This window comes from Marmota marmota, unplaced genomic scaffold (assembly GCF_001458135.2).
Source record: "Marmota marmota marmota unplaced genomic scaffold, marMar, whole genome shotgun sequence".
NCBI classification, from domain to species: Eukaryota; Metazoa; Chordata; class Mammalia; order Rodentia; family Sciuridae; genus Marmota; species Marmota marmota.
The window spans coordinates 3,706,745-3,729,346 of NW_025999991.1; the positions used below are offsets into that span (position 1 = coordinate 3,706,745).

Consider the following 22,602-nt stretch of genomic DNA (forward strand, 5'->3'; position numbering starts at 1 on the left):
TTTCCCATTACCACTCTGAACCCACTTGGTGATTTTAGAGGCTACTCTGTTTGCATTCATTATATGACTATTAAGGAAACTGGCAGAAACTGGTTCATTCAACAGAGAGATGGAAAACAAAACCATTAGTAATTCTGCTAGAATTAAGTAATTAATTTGCAAGTATAAAGTCAAATCAAAAGAAAAAGAAATGCTTTAGCAACATGATTTCAGCAGCTGAGTCCCAGGCATATGTAAATGGATCTGTTTATATTTTCCCCAACTGTGTCAAGCAGGCCAAGATTCTAAAACCTCTCCCCTGGGGCAGCCATGGGGTATCCACTCCCTCCCAGATACAAGAAGTGTGCCCCTAGAGACTTTTCTATCCACCAGATTATGGCCGAGATTAGCTCCTTGAGGCCCACTTTGAACATATCTGTTCAAATCTGTATCTGGAAAAACTTCCCTGACTACAGATTGAGAACTATGTCACTATAGAATGAGAACTATGCTATAATTTAATATGCAACCACCTTTGTAATTATACATGATAAATCATAAATACATTGCCGTAAAATTCTAAAACAAATGTTTCTGTTTCCTCTTTACTATGGAAATGGTTGAAACCCTTTTCCTGAAAGAGCTAGGGTTTTATTCAGTTTTATGCTGTTATGTGTACAAGACCTGCTGATTCTATATCATGTCGTCACTGTTCACTTCTAACCCTAATCTGCCTTAAAATTTTCCTACTTTTTTCCAATATTCTCTTTGCCACTTAAAGAAAAAATTTTAGACTGTTTCTGTAGTTGATCAAAGTTGCTTTGGATGATAGAGTCTCTGTAGAATTGGCAAAAAACATCCTCCTCTGATTGCCTATAGCAAGGAATTGAATTTTACTTTTTTAAAAATTGTACTCCTGCCTAAGAATAGTGTTTTGAGTTCCACTCCTTTTGCTAAGAATAATTTCTGAATTGTTTCTGATTTCTAAAGGGGCACTCAGGTGACAAAACTGTTCAGCCCACCCAGGACCCTGGGAAACATTGATCTGATTTTCAAACCTGCAGTTTTCTTTCTTCTAGAATAGCCTTTAAATGCATGTTCAGCTACTTGCATGTAGCAGTGCTTTTTAGATGCTTCCAGGTGTTTCATGCACAGGCCGTGTGTGTACTTCCTTTTCTAGTGGTGTGAGTGCACCACAATCCCTTAACCCTTATATTAGTTAGCTTTTTCACTGTTATTAAAGGACACAACCAGCACAATTATAGAGGAGGAATAGTTTGAGTGCTCACAGTTTCTGAGTGTTTAGTCCATAGAATGCTGGCTCCGTTTCTCAGGGCTTGAGGTGAGGCTGAACCTCAGGGTGGGAGATGGTGGCGGAGGGAAGCAGCTCACATGGTGATCTGAAAGCAGAGTCCACTCACCAGATACAAATATATACCCAAAGCCACACCCTAATTCCCACCTCCTCCAGCCACACCCTGCCACTTCAGTTACCACTCAGGTTATCCCTCCCAGGGATTAAATCACTGAGTGGGTTAAGACTCTTAAAACCCAATCATTTCTCCTCTGAACCTTCTTGCATTGTCTCACATGTGAGCTTTTAGGGAACACCTCACATCCAAATCATAACAACCTTCTACCAGTCAAGAGTTTTAAGTTTATTTTAGCTTCTTGTCTCACTTAAACCTGCTAGTGCTGGTTTTAAGAATAATTCTCTCTCACCCTTTCTGTATCACAGGCAAACATTAACTCATTTTATTCCAAAAATTCCTGGAATCCATAGATATACTTCTGGATTTTGATCCCCCCAGTACTGTAATATTACACAACAAAAATCTTTCATCATGCAAAGACGGATACATGAAAGCTCTCGTGAAGCCTCATTGATAATTCTTTGTGTGGGTTGAGTAAAGCCAAAACTTTGAAAAAGGAAAGAAATGAAAACAATAGGAAAATGGGTGAATATGTTTCACGTTGCATTAATAAGTGCTTGGAAACAATTAAAAATTACTTAGAACACAGCGATGATAACTTTAGTCGATTTTGTTATTATTTAGGGGCAATGAAAACAATAGCCCGAGAGAGATGATTGACACTGAAAGAATACTCTGTACATGTCTCAGGATGGGGGCATGTGCCTGCCACGGCACAAGGAGAGCCACGGGGGAGGAACCGATGCCAGTCAGGAAGCAGAGAGAGGAGAATGTGCGCAGGAGTCTGGTGGAGCTGGCAAGCAGGGTGAACAGGTTGAGGAGCGGCTGGGTTGGATATTTTCAGCAAGCTCTGAGCAGTTTAGTGTCTCGCCTTGACCCTAAGGTGATTGGTGCAGCCAGACAGTGTAGATACGTTCCTTTGGAATCCTGTGAGAAATTCTTTTACACATCCTGTTGAGGCTCTTTTAAAGTCAGCAGAAAGCTGCCTTGCCTAACCTTATGTGGCACAACTCCATGTCACCATAGCTTCAGGGAACAAGGGCAGAGAAATCTGTGCTGCCCGCATTGGGTCTTGGAGACAGAGGCGTGGATTTGTTTCCCCTTGCACTTGAAATTCACTGGGTGCCCAAGTGACTTTGGTGATTGGAAGGGAAGAGGTAAAGGCTTGCAGTGCCTGACAGGAAGCTGGGTGGGGGGGCTTCTGCAGCAGGGAGAAGCACTGAGGTGTTGAATCCTCTATTAGGAGAGCAGTGCATTCAGATGTGAGCTGAAAATAACAATAGAGCATATTTTATCAAGAAAGGAGCCATGAGTCAGGGGTGGAAACTAGCAAGGTAGTAAAATTGCTAGAGAAATTGTTCTGTACCATTATGATGAGGCCCCTATTTAGTTCACAAAGGGAAGCATATTTTACGTTGTGCCCATCAAAGACTGAGCAATCAGTTTCTATTGTGCTCCTAGCTCTGCCTCACACAGACAGGAGGATCCGCAGGTGTTGTTACACCAGTCATGAATTCTACCACTCAGATAGGCCGGGTGATGTTCAGTACGCGCACCTTTTCTCTCTAGCCTGCTGGCCCTCAATTTGCCCCTCACGGGAACAAAGACAGCATTAAATACCAGAAAAGAGAACCAGGAGGACCGTCCTAACGGAGAGATGAATATACTTGATGCTGACAAATAGGAAAACTGAAATTTCTATTCTAAAATCTGAATAAAAGCTAAGACATTGACAGTGCAATATAGTGTTCTTACATATTCAGATCTTCATCACTGTAAATCTTAGGAGAGGAAAAAATAGGATAAATTTGTTGAAAGCCCATATCTGAAAGCCCTAGACCCCGTGTGGTTGAGGACTGGTCCACACTGACATTAGTTACCACATAAACACTGTTTAGAAACTCAACATGAAGCATGATTTAGCAAGACTAACACTTTTACTATCACCTGGTTTATGTTATTAACCAAAATATCATCTACTGGCTTCCCAGGAGTTATAGTGTTATAATCACACTTTTGCATAATCTGTGCATTATCAACACACAATATTGTTAACATATAATATATTATTATATTTTAAAAATCATTATAATTTATATTTATAACATTAATAAATAATTACTAATTATAGTTGATGTTTATAAGGTATATAATACAATGTTTTACATGATTATATTGTTTTATATAAGAGTTTTACTTATTTTTTCTAACCCACACCTTGATACAGGTCATTCCTTCAATAATCCACCCAGCTCCTGGCCCAAGCCTTCTCTAGTAGATTGCTATGCTCTTGAGAGTCTCTTAGTGAGGGCTGTTACTTCTATCACAGCATTGATTATCTTTAATTATTTTTAATAGTTTCTTATTTTTGCCTTTTCTACCATTGAAGCCCTAGAATGCTAGTAACAAATTCATTTTTCCCCATGTCTTTAGTGTATGAACATATAAATTACTTCTGAAATGAATGTTTTCAGAGCACAAAGATATTTTAATTGCATAAAATCAAATCTTAATTCATATTGCATTTATTTCTCAAAATACTTGTAGCAATCTCTACTTTTGTTGCTTTACCTAGTCATTCTGCCAAAAATTCTAATTCACTGTGAAGCATTTACAAAGACAGGATCTTGGGAAAGGTGAACATATATTGTGTTAGCACGAAGATACTATGTGTTTCAGGCCTCAAACTTTTTCAGTAATGAGTCCTTTACACTGACATATTTAAAAAATAACCAGATCACAGCAAGGTAGCATTGCCCAAAGAACAAGAATAAACAAAGAAATAATAACAAATCCCAAAAGACAATAGATAGGAAAGTTATCATGTGCAGACTTCAAGATAAATATACTTACAATACTTAAAGAGATAAAAGACAAGTTTGAGAATTTATTCAAAGAACTGGAAACCATGATGAAGATGAAGAATTTCAGAATGAGTAAGTGCAGAAACCTAAGGCTAATATCCTATTTAATGATGAGGAAGTCAAAGCGTCCTGCTGAGACCAGGAATGAAGCAAAGATGTTCCTTCTCACTGCTGCTTTCCAAGACCACACTAGAAGTCGAGCTAATCAGTAACAGGAGGAAGGAAGCAGTTCATACAAATTGGAAAGAAAGAAAGAAAACTGTCTTTGTTCGCCAATGGCATGATCGTCTGTGTAGAGAATCTGAATCAACACCAACAACAAAATCTTTTGGAAGTAACAAGCCAGTAAGATAAAAAACTAACATATAATGTTCAACCACTTTCCCAGAAACCATCAATGAACAAGTGGGATTTAAAGTTAATACCATTTATATTAGTACCCTCCAAAATAAAGTGTTTTTGTTAGATGTTAATCAAACAAAAACACGCATAAGATCTATGTGAGGAAAACTATGAAACTCTGATGAAAGAACTACATATATAGAGATAGTCCATGTTCATGATGAGGAAGGTTCGATGTTGTCAAGATTCCAGCTCTTCCCACCTTAATCTAGCAATTCAGTGCAACCCCAAACAAAATCCCAGCAAGTTACTTTATGGATTTTGGCAAACTGATTTGAAAGCTTGCGGGGAAAGGCAAAAGGTATGGCATAGCCAACACAATATTGAAGCGAAAATACAGTCAGAGGACGGACACTACCCAACTCCAAGATTTACTATAAAGCAAAGTAATCTAAATAGTGTGATATTGGCAAAAGAATAGACAAATAGAGCAATAGATCAGAACAGAGAGACAGACCCATAGTTCTTTGATAAAGGAGCAAAAGTAATACAGTAGGGGGAAAATATTCTTTCCAATTAATGATGCTATGACAACTAAACAGCCACATGCAAAGAAAATTTTTTAAAAGAATATGAATCATAGATATAAATACAAAATGCCAAGCTAAAAGCCTCCTAGGGAATAATGTAGAAAAAAATAAAAATGCTCATGGCTAAGGAGGTGACTTTTTAGATAAAACACAAAAGACACAATCCATGAAATAACTGATACATTGGACTTCATTAAAATAAAAAACAAATCTCTTCTGTGAAAGTCAGTATCAAGAGAATGGAAAGAAAAGCCACAGACAAAATATTTGCAGAGGATACACTGTTCCTAATAGGGGACTGTTACCTGATATATAGAGAGAACTCATAAGACTGAACATTAAGAAAACAGCCCAGTTGCTGGGAATACCAAATGGTAGAGCCTTTTTGCAAATGACAAAGGCAGTTTGGCAGTTTCTTACAAAACAAAACCTAGTCTCACCATAGGGTCCAGTAATTGTGCTCCTTGGCTTCTACCTAAAGGAGCCAAAAACATAGGCCCACACAAAAACCTCTGTGTCGATGTTTACAGCAACTTTGTTCATAATTGCCAAGACCTGGAGACAACCAAGATATCCTTCAGTCGGTAAATCAATAAAAGGCTGAAGTACATCCAGACAATGAAATACTATTCAGCATTAAGAAAATGAGCTATCACACTATGAAAAGACATGGAAAAAACTTAAGTGCATATCACTAAGTGAAGGAAAGCAATCTGCAAAGTCTTCCTACTGGACATGTCCAACCAAAGGGATACTAGAGGATATCCAAATGGCCAACGAGAACAGTAAGGTCATTCAATTCTGCTATTCCTCAGGAGATAAGAAACTCAAGTTTCAGTAAGTTAAGACTATCCATACCTGATGATGGTTAAAATTAATAAGATTGACAAGATCAAGTTCAGGTGAAGATGTTTAACAGTAGGAATTCCCAGATAGTAAGGAGCAGAAATTCATATAATCACTGTTTTTTCATATAACAAAGCACTTTGACGTCTAGACATATGCTTGACAAAAAAGAAAAAACCCTCTGTGCATATTGACTAAAAGACATGTATGTGAATTTGGTAAGCTCCCAAAGTGGAAATAACCTAAATATACCTCAGCTGTCGTACTGCATAATAAGACAGCATTATCAAAATATGGAATGATAAAGTTTAATAAAACAGTCACCTACCTACACTATACTCAAGTACTTGGGTGAACAAGTCCATAAGCCAAGTTTGGTGGTGCACACCAGTCATCCCTGTGACTCGGGAAGTTGAAGCAAGAGGATCATGAGTTCAAGACCACAACTCCTCTACAGTTGTGTGGGCCAGGTCATTTAGTCTCAGCAGTGAAAAAACTGACTAAAACAGGCCCCAAACAACTTAATGAGACCCTGTCTCAAAATAAAAAATTAAAAGTAAAAAGGGCCAGGGATGTGGCTCATTGTTTAAGTGCCCCTGTCTTCAATCCCCCATACGAAAAAAAAAAAAAGGAAGAAATGAAATTACAAGTTAAGCAAAACAAAGCTATAATGTTTACAGATGATTCATTAAATGAAACACTAAAGGAAATTAGGTAAACTAGAGCCCTAAACGTCTGAGGAAATCACAGTAGAGAGGGGGAAACTGAGTTGGGAAGGAGATGAGTGTAAAATCCCTGTGTTGAGACCAGGAGGTAATTATACCATCACCCAGTGGGAGTAGTTTATGGGTATTAATACACACTAAAGTTTGCTTGCTGATAAGTTAGTGAGCAATACATTTATATTTTATTTTATCCCATGTTCTGTGTATGTTTCTCACAACCAAAAACTTACATGAAAGTATTCAAATTATAAGAAAATGTGCCCTTTTTTTCTACATCAAAACCTTCTGTCATTTCAGAATATGGAAAAGAACACACTGAGCAATATCTTAATTCTCCCGTGTATCCATATTAAAACATCTTGTTATGATGATATTGGGTCAACTTTCAACTCATTGAACTTATCTCCCAATTTTTGGACTGACAAGAACACTTTCTAAGTAGTAAGATTATGAGGACATGTGGCTCTCATCACGTACATAACCCATGATTGCACTCATGTCTGCATTTCCCTGCGGAGCCTATATGCTAATTCTGAATTTAAATCTCCATGCTGAAGACAATGAAGAAATTTTCAAAGAATTGCCACAGCAGCAAATAGAAGATCTTAATCTGAAATGCAGATCTTCAAATTTACTTGCTATTTACCCAGAATAACCAAGTTGATAGATTTCCTGACAGGTGTTCGAGTATAAGTTTATGCAGTTCTTCTGTCCAATTTTTGCCATAACTTCTGTGGACGTAATAATCAATTCATTTATCTCTCCAAATAGTCACAAATTTTCACAATTGTTGGTTTCTGGTTTTTGAAATACAGATAGTATTTTGATTGTATGATCATGATCCCATAAAAGACTTTTGAAATCAAAATTTTAAAGTTTTTCTTCCTGATAGTAGCTCATCTGGAGTGACAAATTGTATCAAATGTGGACACCCTAAAATCTACAGAATAAGCTTTTGTTGTTGTTATTCTTAGAAATGCCCTATACATAGCACGCCCCCAAAATGCTTTTTTAAGTTGAGTCTTGACTGTCTTATTACTTTTCTACTTACCAATGCTTAAAAATTCCAAAGCTCACCAAAAGAAAGAAGAGCATAGCCTACTGTTCCTATGATGTCATCCACATGTCTGAATGTAAAAGTCCCCTCCTGAGCACTGTCAGGAGATCAGTCAGTGCTGTACAGCACACAGTCAAGGTCTTCTCTGGAAGCCCCTCTCTCCAGCATGCATGTGTATTCCAGCACATAGTAGGCATCCGGTAATATTTTCTCAGCCATTTGAGGACCTCTTTATTTTGACCCCCATCCTCTTCCAGTGGCAGAGGCTTAGTGGAGTCTCCAGCAGACATTTCAGATTTGCTGTAGATCCGACCAGGATATTAAAAAAAAATAAGGTTTTAAATATAAATATGTTTATGACAATATAAGTTATGAAAGTAGGAAAAGTAGTGTTTTAGTTGTTTAAAGCAAAAATCATAAATAAATTTACTTTGTTCAATCACATTTTGCTGCTGTGTGCAATACACTTTCAGGTGTTTTCTTTAACTGCAATAAGCATTTTCATCTCTGTGTCTTGACAGTAGTCATCCATCAAAAAAATGCTAATTATATTAGTTTTTGCCTAAGCCCTCTGCCTTGGAAAGAATTTTTAAAATGCAATAGAAGCATTATTATGAATTTACTTAAAGTATTTCATACATTTATTGATGAGAACAGAAAAATAGAGGAAACAACTACCAAAGAATTATTTTTCTTGTCTTTGCAAAAGACAATCTAAACATATATAGAAATAAATGACATAAGCAGGGATATCTTTCCAAATAGAAGGAAGAAAAGGGTCTCTGAAAGTGGATTCTCTCTGGTATGAACGACAAACATGCCGGATGAACCTGTGTAACCTTTCAAAAGGCTTTATTAATGAGAGAAGTGTTTGGAATAGGATGGAAACTCAGGGGAAACTGAAACCTCCCTCAAAAAAAAAGATATGGTGCAATTTCAAATCCCTTCTCAATGGAGCTGTTAACTGAATTCTATAGCATAGAATGAACTCATATGTCCAGGTCTACATGCTGCTTTTGATCATGGTTGAAAAGCTTCGATGTTCTTAATGCGTTCTTCAGGGAAGGAAATGATGCTAAAGCTCTTACACTATACCTGTGAACTTTGGGTTCACATTTACAAAAAATGGAAGCTTATAATTCTTATCTTCAAGGGAACACTGGCAAGCAGCCGAGCAGCTCCTCCGTGGTGTGGTGGACACTCACACTAATGTATGCTGGGCCTGGCCTGGCGTTTTCCCTTGGATCTGAAACTAGGAGGATGTTGACAACCAAGTTTTGGAGCCAACTACCATGTCCTCTCCCCAAAGTGTCCCCCTCCTTGATCCTCTCTCAGAGAATTAGCTGTGTGGCCTGCATGGCTCATTATCTCAAGCAGCACAAAATTGCTAACTTTCCAAACACCCGAATATAACTCGCAGCCCTTGGCTTTTTCATCCTGGTCTTTCTCTTGAGAATCCTTAGTCTTCTGGAAAATTGTTCATGAGTACATACTGCTGAACTCATTTTCCTTAGTAGTCATGGCTCAGGATAGAAAACTAATTGAGTTCACATTTATTCTATTGTTTGATTTTCCTAAGGGCTAGTCCCCCTTCCCTCAATGCTGATTCTCTGACTTTAGCTGGTGTCTAGATACACTCTTTCTCCCAGCTTGAGAATTCATCTAAGCCAAGACCCCAATGTGCTGAAATTCTGTGTTCTCTTTTAAGGCTATAAACTAGTATTGCAGTGTCCATAAATATGCAGAATTATCACGTCAGTTTCAAAACATGTACTGATTTTTAAATAACTATAGTCCACAGAACTTATATCTCTTATGCCATCTAGGAAATTCCCCCGCTGCTAAACTCCCCACGTGCAAGCACTGTGCACTCAGCCCAGTCACCCCAGCTGCAGCAGAGACTCCAGCAAGTACATTCTCCGTGCACTTTTCCCTGCCACCATGCCATATCAGTAATATACAATAATGATGTATGATAATCTTACCCTGATAGAACACATTTTAAAAAATATTTTTGTATTTTTCATTTGCAAAGAATGTTTTGATGAGTCATGTGTTGCTGGGTAACAAGTCACCCTGCAATCGCATGGCTTCAACACCAACCCTTGATGACCATGAGTCCACAGGTTTTCTGAGCTGTGCTGACCTGGGGTAGCTTCCTCTGGTCAATGCTCTGCAGTCCATCCATCAGTCAGCAGCTTGGATGGAGACTGAGACTGAAAAGGGTGTGTCCTACTTGTCTGGTGGCTGGCAGATCTTGACAGACACATGTCTCTTATCCAGTGGGCTACCTGGGTTTGTTCATAGGGCAGCAGGATTCCAGAGGTGCAGGAGAACCCTGTGAAGGTTGTTGATTGTGCCTCACTTCTTATTCTCCCATTGGCCAAAGCAGCCACAGGCTGATGCAGAGCCAAAAGATGGAGAAAAATGCCACCTTTGATGGGAGGCACTTCAAAGGCACATGGCAAGTGCTCAGATACAGGAAGTGAGGAAGTCTGTGGTCACCGTTGGATTCCTCAGTAAGAGGCATCATGGACGAAGGCTGAGCTGCAAAGCAAACTTAACACGTGCCAGGAACTATGCTTGTTACTGCTCATCACAGCAACCCCTGGAAAGATATTATCTTTCTTGCTCTACCATGGAGAAAACTGAAGGCTCAGAGAGTTTAAGGAACCTAAGGAACTTCGTATAAAGGAGGTTTATTACCAGAATCAAAGAAATGACCTACTCAAAGAGCTTAACTGAGGACAATTCAACACAGGACTAAGGAGGTGTGGGTGAGATTTAGGGGTACCCACGAGATGAACAAGCTCACAGGACTAGCTAGGAGGAGGCTTTCACCCTTTCTCCCAACCCAATGCCTAAAGGAGCAGGGAAACCAGAGCCCAGAGAGAACCCGCGTCTTAGACAGGAAACACTGTCAAAACCACAGCGCCCAGGGTGTGCGAAACCCTCAGTGCTCACTCCCCATCTTCTGCTCATGTCCCTTTGGCCAGAGGCAAGAAGCCTGGACCTATAGAAGTCTGCTTCCCCTGGCACCGTGCCAGGGAGGCAAGGCAGGAAGGACAGAGAATAGAAGTCAAGATACAAGCACAGAGTGGCCTGCACACTCAAGGTCACAAAAGTCATCAACAGCACAACCCAGAATTGAAACCCCGTCCATGGAGGCTGAATCTAGAACTCCTTTGCTCAACAACAGGATTTAAATTGTGTATTATCAGATTATTTTCTTTGGCAGGTATTTACATTAATAGGAAAATACTTCCTATCCCTAAAGTTGATTCAATCACATGTATGTTAAAATATTGATACAAAAATATTCACCCAAAAGCCATAATTATAGCACAGGGTCCTAAGGAAATGTTCATCATTGCTCTATTTGCTAGTGAAACTGTCTCAAAATGAACCCTGCCATAACAAAACCCCTAAAGAAATAAGAAATAATCCTGAAAAGAAATTCTGTTTTCTTACCGTTTTGCCAAATAAAATTGACATTTTAAATAAAACCCCAGAGAAAAACACATAAAGCCACCCAAATCCAGAGTCATAAACTAAGGCTTTTCTATTTATTCCAGTCTTGATCAGCTATAAATATTTTTCATACTGCATTTCTATTAAACATGTAGAAAGCTGACCCTAGGAATAGGGATGGGTTATTTTGCCTGCAATTCTAACCACATCATCTGCATGCTCCGTTGCACTAAATATAATGAAACTTGCTACAGGGGAAGATAGCACAGCCCCAAGAACAAAAAATGAATTTCAAAAAAGGCAACATTACCAGGCTATGCAATCCAAACCTTCCACTGCAGGGCAAGCAGGTTGAAAAATGACCTTTCCACAGCCGGTGAAATAGCAAAGTGTTTTTGTTGCCTTCTCAACTGCTGTCTGTCTGGGTGGAAGCACAGGGAGATTTCCCCCGTGGACAGCTGCCACTTTACCAGGGAAGCAGTTTCTCACCAGCAAATTCTCTGACGGGGACAATTGCTAGTTTGATAAAGCACACGCTAGGGTGCGATTGGACCTGTCACAAGTATTGTGGGTCACAGTCTGAGAACGGGAAACACAGTTTCCAAACATAGAAATGCCCCATCCTGGGGGCGTGCAGCAGCGAGGGTGGGGTTCAAAAGCACATCAAGAAAGTGTTGCCAAGGGAGATTCAGCTCTCTGGAGAGCGCCAAGCTCCTGGAAAACCAGCTCCCGTGATCACCCTAATAATGTCTATCATGGCAAAGGGCTTTACAGTGGTTCACTTTGATCCTCATAGAAACCCTCTAAGGGGTGTAAAGAAGAGTTTTAGGGATAAGCAGCCACAGACTTGGAGATCAGGTGACTTTTCCAAGGCATCCAGACCCTTTGGCTCCTCATCAGTGTTTGCCCCAGGATGCTCCAAGCCTTGGCAGGCTTCCTTCCAACCTTGCAAGTTGGCCCTTCCTTCGCTTAGTGCAACCCAGACCAGCCAGCTGCTTAACCCTGGTGTCAAAACCTTGAAGCCTCCTTCAACCTAATATTCATTAAAAAGACACACGGGACTTTTGCTTTCCAAAACTGTCTTGTTTTCTACCCTGCTAATTCCTTCTCCTCTTCAATTTCTAGGAAATCCTAATAAAAATAGCAAAAGAAATGATCATTGGCAATTTAAATGCAAAATTAATCCTGGGATGAAAGAATATAGTATGAATTATAGAAGTATAAAATAACTTTACAGGGCAAGTGTCTAGAATCTTAGGCAACAGAACAATTCAAAAGTTTGTATAATTAAGATTCCTATAATTCATCCTTACATTTAATAAAAAAAAAATTAAGTCCTTTAGATATTACTTAGCAGCAAACCACCTTTTGTTCATGGAGAAGATAGCATTTAAAATGAACGTTTCACGGTGTCTTAACATCTTAGCAAACCTGAAGGGATATCTTTCACCAAGATTGCTTTGATCCAGGATAGGTATTTATAATATGCAGTGGAGAACATTGACCATTTAAGAAAAATGAGATAAACCAGATATTGTTTGAATTCCCATTAAGTCTCAAGGATGGAAGAGTAAATTTCTCTCAACTGTTTTCCTTTGGCATTTTTATTCCACTCTTCACCACAGTTGGTGCTAGGTTGGGAACAGTAGGAAAGACTCCAGTGGACACCCACCTCCTTTCTGCTTCCACAGTGCTGCAGCCTGGGCTGGGACAGCTGCCAGGGGAAGGACAGACCCTCCGTCCTCTCCCTGCTCTTGTCTCCCCACTCAGGAAGGGGGTCTGAGAGGGAGCGAGTTGTGAAAGTAGCTACCGGGGTGCCTTGACCAGCTAGTGCCAGAGTTATGAAGAAGGTTAGGTTGGAATCACCTGCCGCTTGGATATTTGTGTTTCCTTTCCTCCACCCGACACGCCAGGACCCCAATACCTTCATGCAGCCACTGGCTGGCAAAACCAACGATGTCATAGCTCCCTCTCCTTAGCATTCGAGACCGCCCTCTCCAGAGAACCCAACTCCGTTCCTGTTAACAATCTTCCATTACCAAAGTGAGTCCTAATTCCTACCCTGAGCCCCTCTACTCTCTTAGAGGTGTTTAATAACTGAAGATACTTCTAGAAACATGAAAGAAATTTATCTGGGTTCCCTGGTGGAGACATGGTAAGATGGAAGTGTCAGAGCATAAGCCAGATGCACCAGAATGTCACTCCTTCCAGAGCTTCCCCAGTCACCACCCGTCACCACAGGGTCACTGCTGGGAAGGGCCAGTGCCTCCAATACGATGAGTGACACATCAATGTGAGCTGAATCAGAAAAAGCCAATGAGAACTGGGTCCCAGGAGAAGGTCTCTGAGGCCCGTGCTTCCCTCCTGTGTTGGATGGAGCTGGAAAGCATCCTAGGCTTGTTCTAAAAGCACTACCTCTAAACCTACAGATGCAGAAGAACCCCCTAAAGCCTTTGTTTAAAATATGGATTCAGTTGCTGTTAGCAGAAATCTGATAGAATTCAAATATATGAAACAGAAGACGCCCATCAGAGGAGGTGGAAGAGGGAGTTGAGGATTCGGGAAGAGACCACATACCCTCAGCCAGCTCCCTTGGCCTCCTCTGGCCTCTTCCTTCACAGCTGAACGTCTGACACTGGGCCTACTGCTCTGCGTCTTCCAGGTTCCGTCACGCATGGGGGAGAAGGTGACTGCCACCAGCCCACGGCTGAAGTTAGAACGGGTACACTCAGGCAAGCATTGGACACGGGTGGGGGGTGGGGGAGGCAACAAAGCAGATGCACAGAATGTACCGTGAGGATGGGAACTTGAAATTAATTCCTGTATTTGAGATCTGGCCCTTTCCCTCCTCTGCTTTTGAACTCTGCTCGGTTCTTTCTGCCTCCTTCAGCCTTTCCTGTCCTCAGGATATAGCCAACGTGTTCACTGAAAAGCTATTTCTCTCACTCCTTGGGGATTTGGTGTCACCATGGATCCCTGGTCCTTCCCATTTGCCTTTCTGTCTTCCTCCTCTTGTTTATGTGCTGCTGTCTCTCCCTCCATGCCTTCCTCCAGCTTCTCAACCAGCATTAATCTCACCTAAACAATTGATGTTAGCCTACTAACCCACACTCCTCACTTCAGGAGCAAACGACCACAGTGGAAAGGATACTAGTGCCCAAATACGCCTTGCCCTGGCGACCCTTTCTTTATCATCAGGCTCTGTCCTGCTGTTACAAAATACCGCATGCTCAGTGGCTTATCAACAACCAACATTCCACATAGTCCTGGAGCCTGGGAAATCCAAGACCAAATGCTGCCAGATTTGGTGTCTGGTGAGATCCTAGCCTCAGACAGTGCCTTCAGGCTGTGTGCCACACGGGGGGGACCACGCAAGCTACCTGGGCGCTTTGCCTATCAGAGCATTGTCCTGGGCAGAGGGCTCCGCTCTGATGACCTCTCACCTCCCAAGGCCCCACTCCTCACACAATTCAGTTGGGAATCAAGTTCAACAAGTGAATTCTGAGGGAACATGAACACTCAGACCACAGCTGACTGTCCTCTGAAGTGACAGAAATCTAGATCAAAAGAGCCCTTTCTAACGAATGTCACCTGATGTGCTCAACATCTGTAAGAATCTATTTTTGGTTTGGGCTCTTTCCGCAGCTTTCTGACAAGGACAAGAGCCTCTCTATATGCAGTTGCTTCCATGCCTACAAGGGTCTTGAGAGCCCAAAGCAACGCTGTAGAGGAGTTAGACAGGGCCAAACAGGCAGAAACTTAGGGAAAATGATTTGCACCCAAATTCATGTAGATTGTAGAACTAACTTGAGGACTATGAAAATTTAAGAGCACAGTAAATGAAAACCTTTGCTGGTTAATTTTCATAAATAATGGAGTGAGGATGTTACTATTTGAAACTGTAAATGTTTTACAATGGTACCAGGTTCAAGAATGTAACATTAATTGGGTAAGAAAGTGTAGGTTCTCATTGCACCACATACACATGCATCACAATATCAGATGGTACCTCATTAATATATGCAATTTTTATACTCTATATATCAGTTAAGAAAACAACTAACAATTCTATTAAAATACTAAGGCATCTGAAAACAATAATAAGAAAAGGCAGATTCTTTATTTTCTCTATATTTCTATTTCTTCTGAACCTTTGCCTTCTAACTTCTCCTTCTAATTTCCTCCCACTGGAAAGAGATATTAACTTGCCACTTTGAAAAAGTTGACTCATCTTGGTGTTACACTTTCTTCTGCCCCTCCTTCCAAGTTTGATGTGTGAACACATAAAAGACTTATATGGCCTTCTGGAGTAACAGGATCCTTGGATCCAAGCTCATGAGGCCTTCATGGGATATGCTGATTCTTCACCTGAAACCACTGACCCTGACCAGTCTCTTCAATCTTAGAAGTCCTTATACTCTTCTCTTCTCAACCCCAGTCGTCCCCAGAGGAATCCAAGATCCCTGCACACAAACTAGGATGGAGAAGTTTGGCCTTCAATTCATCTCTCTGGGAACCAATTAATTTTACCTTCCTGCTTTCTCTGAAATTTCCAGTTAAAGAAGACATCAAGACATAGAAACCACATCCACTAAGTTCCGACTCTCTTCCCTTTTCTTTGTCCATAGTTGAGAGGTCTAGAAGGAATAGGTCAACTCTCAAGTCATGTCCAAATTTCTATCTTATAGTAAAATTGATGTGGTCATCCAGACCTAGCATTTGAAAATTCACAAACATCTGCCTAGCCAGTAACTCAACTCTTACTCTGAATTTCAGAAGCAAAATATCGGTTTGTATTTCTTTTGTTGTAGTTATACCTCCCAAGCAAATGAAATCCTTAGTATATTAGGGGGAAACATTCCACACTGCTTTGTCAGTAGAGGAAGTTATCTGTTATGCTGGTAAAAGAGTTAACCGAAACACTGAGATGATCTTCTCCTGCCCCTCATCAGTCCTGCCTCGTCTGCAGCTCTGTCTGGGGAGGATGTGGCTCCTTGGGTCCAGGGATCAAGGGGATCCTCTTGCCTTCTCTACAGGCTGACTCAGGGACTGAAGTCTCTGACTGTGGATCTCAGCAGGAAGAGCTCCCAGAGCAGTGCTGGGAAAAAAGAAACCCCGAAGCAGAAATAAATTCCTCTGTTCATCTCCGTCTCTCTTCGTCCTTGGATTTCTCAGTCACCAATGCTTTGTCAACGACAGCAATGGCAGTGGCTCCCACTCATCACTCTTCAGCTCCCCAGTTTGGGAAAATAGATTTTCACCAGCTTAGAAGAGGGCCAGAGAAGTTAGAAGGCCAATATAGACGTGCTGTATTAGAGTTCTTTAGAGAACAGAACCAGTAGAGGAGAGACACAGAGAGGTGGCGGTGATCTGCAAACAGACATACAAAAATATAAAAAGATGCATGTGCATATATATATGTGCATATATATCTATGTATATTTGTAAATTTTGATCTGAGTATGAGAAGACAGACTGCAGGTCTGGATCAGGATTCCTGACAGAGACCAGCAGGAACATGGTGATGAAGACCCAGATGAGCACGATTCATTGAGAAAATGCCAGTGGTTGTAGCGAGGCTGGAGGGGGATGGGTTATCCATGGAGTAGGACAGAAGCTGACACTTCTGTGTCAGAAAAAGGTATTTACAAGGATTCCTACGTGTTGCCCTTGGGAAATGGAAGAGATATTCATTTGTTAATGTACAAAACAAAATGCAAAGGAGCAGCCTGGATAAAAAGTTAATGTTATCAGTTTGAGATATTTTTACTTTTAGTTGTTTGGAAAATACCACATAGTTGGAAATAAAGGTCAGAAACTCAGAAGAAATGCCAACAGCAAATAGTGGTAGTTAAACTCGTGACCGTGGATGAGTGGCCAGGAGAAAAATAGAAAGATGGAAGGTTGACCAACAGTGGAACACTAGAGCACAGTGAAATTTAATGAGTAAACACAACAACAGAAATAGTGAATTACAGTAGGTGAATTCACTTCAACCAAAGTCTGCATTTCCTAAATCAAACTTAACTTCGTTATTTCATGTTCCTTGTCCTACTAAAGAACTGAAATTTTGCATTGCTTCTGCATTTTGACCATTATATGAATTAGTGTTATGAAATTATTTTGCCCTCTGTTTATCTGTCCTGGTTATTATCTATCTATATATCTGCGTTTTCAGTAAAAAGGAAACTTTTTCAAAACATTAACTAGGATAGGCTTGGCAAGACTTTACATTTTTTTCTTCACAATTAGAATGAGCCGTAGGTAAAGGAAGTGGACATTATTTCAATTCATTTTACAAAAGGAAGTAGCTGGGCCCTACAAAGCCAAGGGAAATTTCCACTGTGATCTGTTTAAACACCAAATCCAAAGACATTGCCCCAACTGTGAGAACAAATAATGGGATCAGGGTCTATGAAGCAATACATGGGGAAAAAAAAAGATAAAGAAAACGCATCGTCCTCAAATTACACAAGAACGGGGAGCTCTGAAAGTTTTATTGCAAGTTCTAATAAAAGCTATCAAAGAGCAGAATCCTTCGAAGTGAAGGAAGAAAACTGAAAAATAAGGATGAAATAAATATGCTATGATGAGGAAAATAAATTTGATGAGTTTTTTCAGAAACCTGAGAAAAAGGGTACGACAATACAGAAGGAGGAAGAAGGTAGATGATCAATAGGGAGACACACAACAAAAGAAAAAGAGGAATGTCCAACTACAAAAGCCAAAACCATTGGAGCAAAATCAAGAGTAAGGAATATTCTTGGCATTTCCTAAACTTCTTGAATCTGAAAATTTATATCTGTCATCAATTTTGGAAATTGGGGGCCATTATTCCTTCTAGAATTTTTTCCCTCTTTTCTTCTTCTTTCCTTCTGGAATTCCAGGCACATGTCTGCAACGTGAGCTGATCTCTACCCAAAAGTTTCTATGGCTATGTTCATTTTATAGCAATCCTTTCCCACTGTGTTCTTAAGACTGAATAATTTCCATCAGTCTCTTGTCAAGACTTTCCTCAATCTTCTCCACTCTTATCTCAAAATCATTCTGTGATTTCTGCTTTTTGTTATTTCAGATACTAACTGTATTTTTCAATTCTGGAGTTTCCATCATGTTGCCTTAGTGTACTCTCCATGATGTCTCAGTCCACTCTCCATGATGCCTTAGTCTACTGTCCATGACGCCTTAGTCCACTCCCCATGATGCCTTAGTCTACTCCTTTGATACCTTAGTCTACTGTCTATGATGTCATAGTCTACTCTCTACGATACCTTAGTCTATTGTTCATATTGCTCATAGTTTCTTTGCACAGATCAATGTTTAAATCAACAGAGCTCTTAAACAGTAACCAATCTTTCCATAGCTGCTTATAAAACGTAAAATGTCAGCATTGTTAAGTGACACTAAATAGTTAAAACTTTAATGGAATAAAAGTGTTCATTGATGTAAGAACCTCTGAAGAAAAGTTGTGCTTCTAAGAGTTCCATTGCTTTCTATAATTAAACATTAAATTTTAAATTCTGGATAGAAACACCACTGAGTTTTCAGGAACATGCTCCTGCTCTACTCCATTCCAGGCAATTTTAAATGTCTGTGGGCATGGAGGAAAATATTTGGTTATTAAATATGTATACAATATTGCAGAGCTTGAAGTGAGAATGAAATTATACAGCTCTGAAGAATAAAATTGACAGGGGTCATCTAATTCACCTGTAGAAAACTTCATCAAGAGACTCACAGAATTATTTTAAAGCTTCCCTGTTTGTTTATTTATTTATTTTAAGTAAAGTGTCTCCATAGTTTTTGACTTGGTAAATTTATTTCGCTTGTCATTTAGAATAAAGGCTGGCATTTAAAAGTCACCACTGCATAGAAAGCTAAGTTGGAGATTTACAGGAAAAGAGAGCGATGGTATTGTAGTTACATGTGGGTGACTATTTCTCCAGTAAAATCTCCTCCAGGGTTCTATGTTAGGGCTCTTTCTCTCCTTGAAGGCGACTACAAAAGCCTCGTATATTGGAGTGCTTCATTTGGAGTTCACGTTCCTACAAATAGAGATATCCACATAATTTCTTATTCTTCCTAGGAAGAACAAAAAACTTATGTGGATATGTGTATTTGTAGGACGTAACAGAAATTAGACTGATGATGTTATTTTGAGAGATTCTGAAAGTGGTGAGGCAGGATAAAGAAGGAGAATATGCTGGAAAAGGAATCTGGTCAACAAATATTTAGGGGAAAGACTAGGATTTTTAGGTTCTTATTTTATAAAAATGCTTTGACAGCCAGCTGTCTCAGATGGAGGGGTGCCCAAGACCATTCACAGGCTTCATGATTTTCTAGAAGACTCACAAGGCTCAGAAAACATTCATACTCACAGCATGGCTGACTGCCAAGAGACACACTGTTTAAAACCAGCAAAGGGAAAGACCAAGAGACATCAGGCAAGGGCTTCCGGGCTCCCCCAGCAGTGCTGCCCAGGACACCCAGGTCTCCCAGCCAGGATGTTTAACAACACAGGAGAAGTGCTGACAACCAGCGGAGCTCCCCCAGCCTGTGTCCTGGGATTTACTGGGGTCAGTCATGGAGGTACCCTAGTCTTTTAAATATTACGCTGCTATAATTTCCCTTATACTACAGTGTCAAAACAAACAAAAACAGAAAACGAGCAAGAAAAAAAACAACCTTCAAAATACGTGTGTCAGTAGTACCTCCTTAGAATCTCTGAGGCACCAAACCATGCCTCAGAACGAGAAGGGACCTTCAGGATTATATTCTTCAACATTTTATTTTAGATAAGAAAATGCATTAATTTTGTGCAAATACCTTACTAAGTCAAAGACAATATTTACAGTTGTCTTTAAATGTCAATTGAATTCTACTTTGGAGTCAGAACAACATACGCTATCCATATTTTCACCACTTCTCAAAATGCGATCATTGGATGCTGTGCTAGGGGCAAGAGTGACTGTATTCAAATAGAACTGACCCCTCCATCTACCTCTCTCCCAGTTAAGTAAAAGAACCTTTCTGGTTGCTTGTCTGCTCTTTTTCTGTTCTATTTCTTCCTTTCTAACCTTCAGTTTCATGTGTCCCATCTTTGAAAACTGCACAAATAAGGCTTCTAATTTGTGCTCATCTGATTCCCAAGTGTCACCATGTGCATAGAACCACCTGGGGACATTGTTAACATGCAGATTCAGATTCTGCACAAGCTCCCTCCCCACAAGGCCTGCACCACCGGCCCTGGGCCCTATTTTGAGAAGCAGGTCAAAAGCCATCGAAATTATTCCATCTTTCTCCCTGACATTCCCTCCAGTGTTGGCTTGCTACCACCACGCTGTTTACACAGATAATAAAAAGTCTCCATATCTGTTCCCTGCCAGCCCCCAGAGAACACGTTTAAGCAACAACCAAGGAAACCTAAGTAGCTCATTTCAACATGACCAACAGAACCACGAAGAATTCTGACCTTCAGCTTGGCTTAGGCACCAATATCTCAGACATGGCACCTTCTGTTTCTTTGCTTCTCATGCCAATATTTTTTAAATGCCTTGTTTCTTGATCAAGGGATGAATTTACAGTAGTTATTTCAGAGACTGGGAAAAAAAAAAAAAAAAAAACCTCCTGTAGGCATTCAAACTTCCCCACAGGGCAGAGCAAGTCCCAGGAAGTGGCCAAGCATTAGAATTTTACATCTCAATGACTGAGTATGAAATAACAATTGGTGCCTTCATTATCTTATTTCCCGAGGCTACTAGGAAGTGTTTTTCAGAGGACAAGGAACAAAACTCAACCTCCAAGGAGAGGCCCTCAGGACCTACCAGTGGCTTTGTTGCTGCTGCTGCTCTTGGATTCCCTGACTCCCCTGAACCAACAAAGAAAGCTTGCTCCTTTGTTTCACTTTGCAAAAACTCTTCATTTCCCCCCCCCCCCCAGACTTTCCATTTCACGCTGAGTGAATTTTATTAAGATGGCTTTCACAGAAGCTGAGTGCTGGGTCCATGGGCCCTGAGGGACCGCAGCCTCTGCAATGTCGGAAGCCTCCTGAGACAGTTCTTTTCTGCTGAAAAACTCCTTGGAGAATCGTAGAGTAGAATCGAAACTCTTTTTTGGTGCTTGAAGAAGTAGTTTGGCCTCAAGAATATTTTGATGTTGGTACCTGCAAATTTTTTGATGGTATCACCTGGTTGGTTGGTGGCCTAATTAATAGCCAATGTCTGAGAATTCATATCACATTGATAAAACTGGCCTAAAGTATTAATTTAAATCCTTTTCATTTTAGAACTAGGTATGTTAATAAAACTGACCTGAGTTCCTACTTACAACTTGTCTGTGGGTTTTCTTTCCAATAAAACATTGTGGTTTAAAAAGTCAATTATAATTACATTTCAATTAATAATAAAAAGGAGCTTATATTCTTATTTTTCCTCTCAAATTCACACAGTAAGAATTTTAATGTTATTATATGTTCAGAAGAAATGACAGCATTAGTTGCTTAATAGTCTTTCCAAAGCACTGCATCATAATAGTAAAATAGTCTGTATCAAAATAACAGATTAAAAAATAGAATTTACCCAATCATTTCTTTTCTCTATGGTAGATATTTAACTATTTCCAAACTTTCCTTATGATTAATTCCCAAAGTTTATAATGAACATAGCAGTAGCTAACATTTTTGAGTATTTAATATGCGCTAAGCATCACTGTAAATATTTTATCTACCAACTCTTTCACTTTTATCAAGGTAGAAATGATCCTACAACTCCTATTTCAGAGATATGGGAAGCAGGTAGAGGCAAGTTAAATAACGTGCCCAAGTGCACCCTGCTGGTGATTGGCAGAGAATGTTTAAACCAAAGACTCTCATATTCCAAAATCTCCTCTGTGCCATGTTAAGCCCTGAGTTATACCAAGATTTACCTAAGAATCATTTGGGTAAATAAAAGATTTAGCCTATGTATGCAAATCTATATATTTAAAAATATATGAAATTAAAAATGTATAAAAGCTACGTAGTCACCTTCTCCTTGGTTCCAGTGAATGCAAAATTGCAAATTTTTCTCAAGTCCTACACGTTTCAAGAGCTGCCCGTAGGTGATGGTACTGTTATATCAAGCACATGAAAACCTTTAAGAAAACAATTGTTGTCTTTTACTCTCTTTTCCATGTGGAATGCACTGCTGTGACCTGAATCACTTGTATCTGTTGCTTTCTATGCTGTGTGAACGCTTTGTCCTTAAAAGTCCAAATACTGATGAATTTTCAGCTTTATTCCCTTCCCACATACCGTTT

General features: G+C 40.0%; 1 protein-coding gene across 2 annotated transcripts in view; it reads left to right on the plus strand.

The window, feature by feature from the left end:
• Positions 1-22,602, plus strand: part of Dok6 (docking protein 6) — a 376,031-nt gene that overhangs the window by 259,752 nt on the left and 93,677 nt on the right. The window lies entirely within an intron of this gene.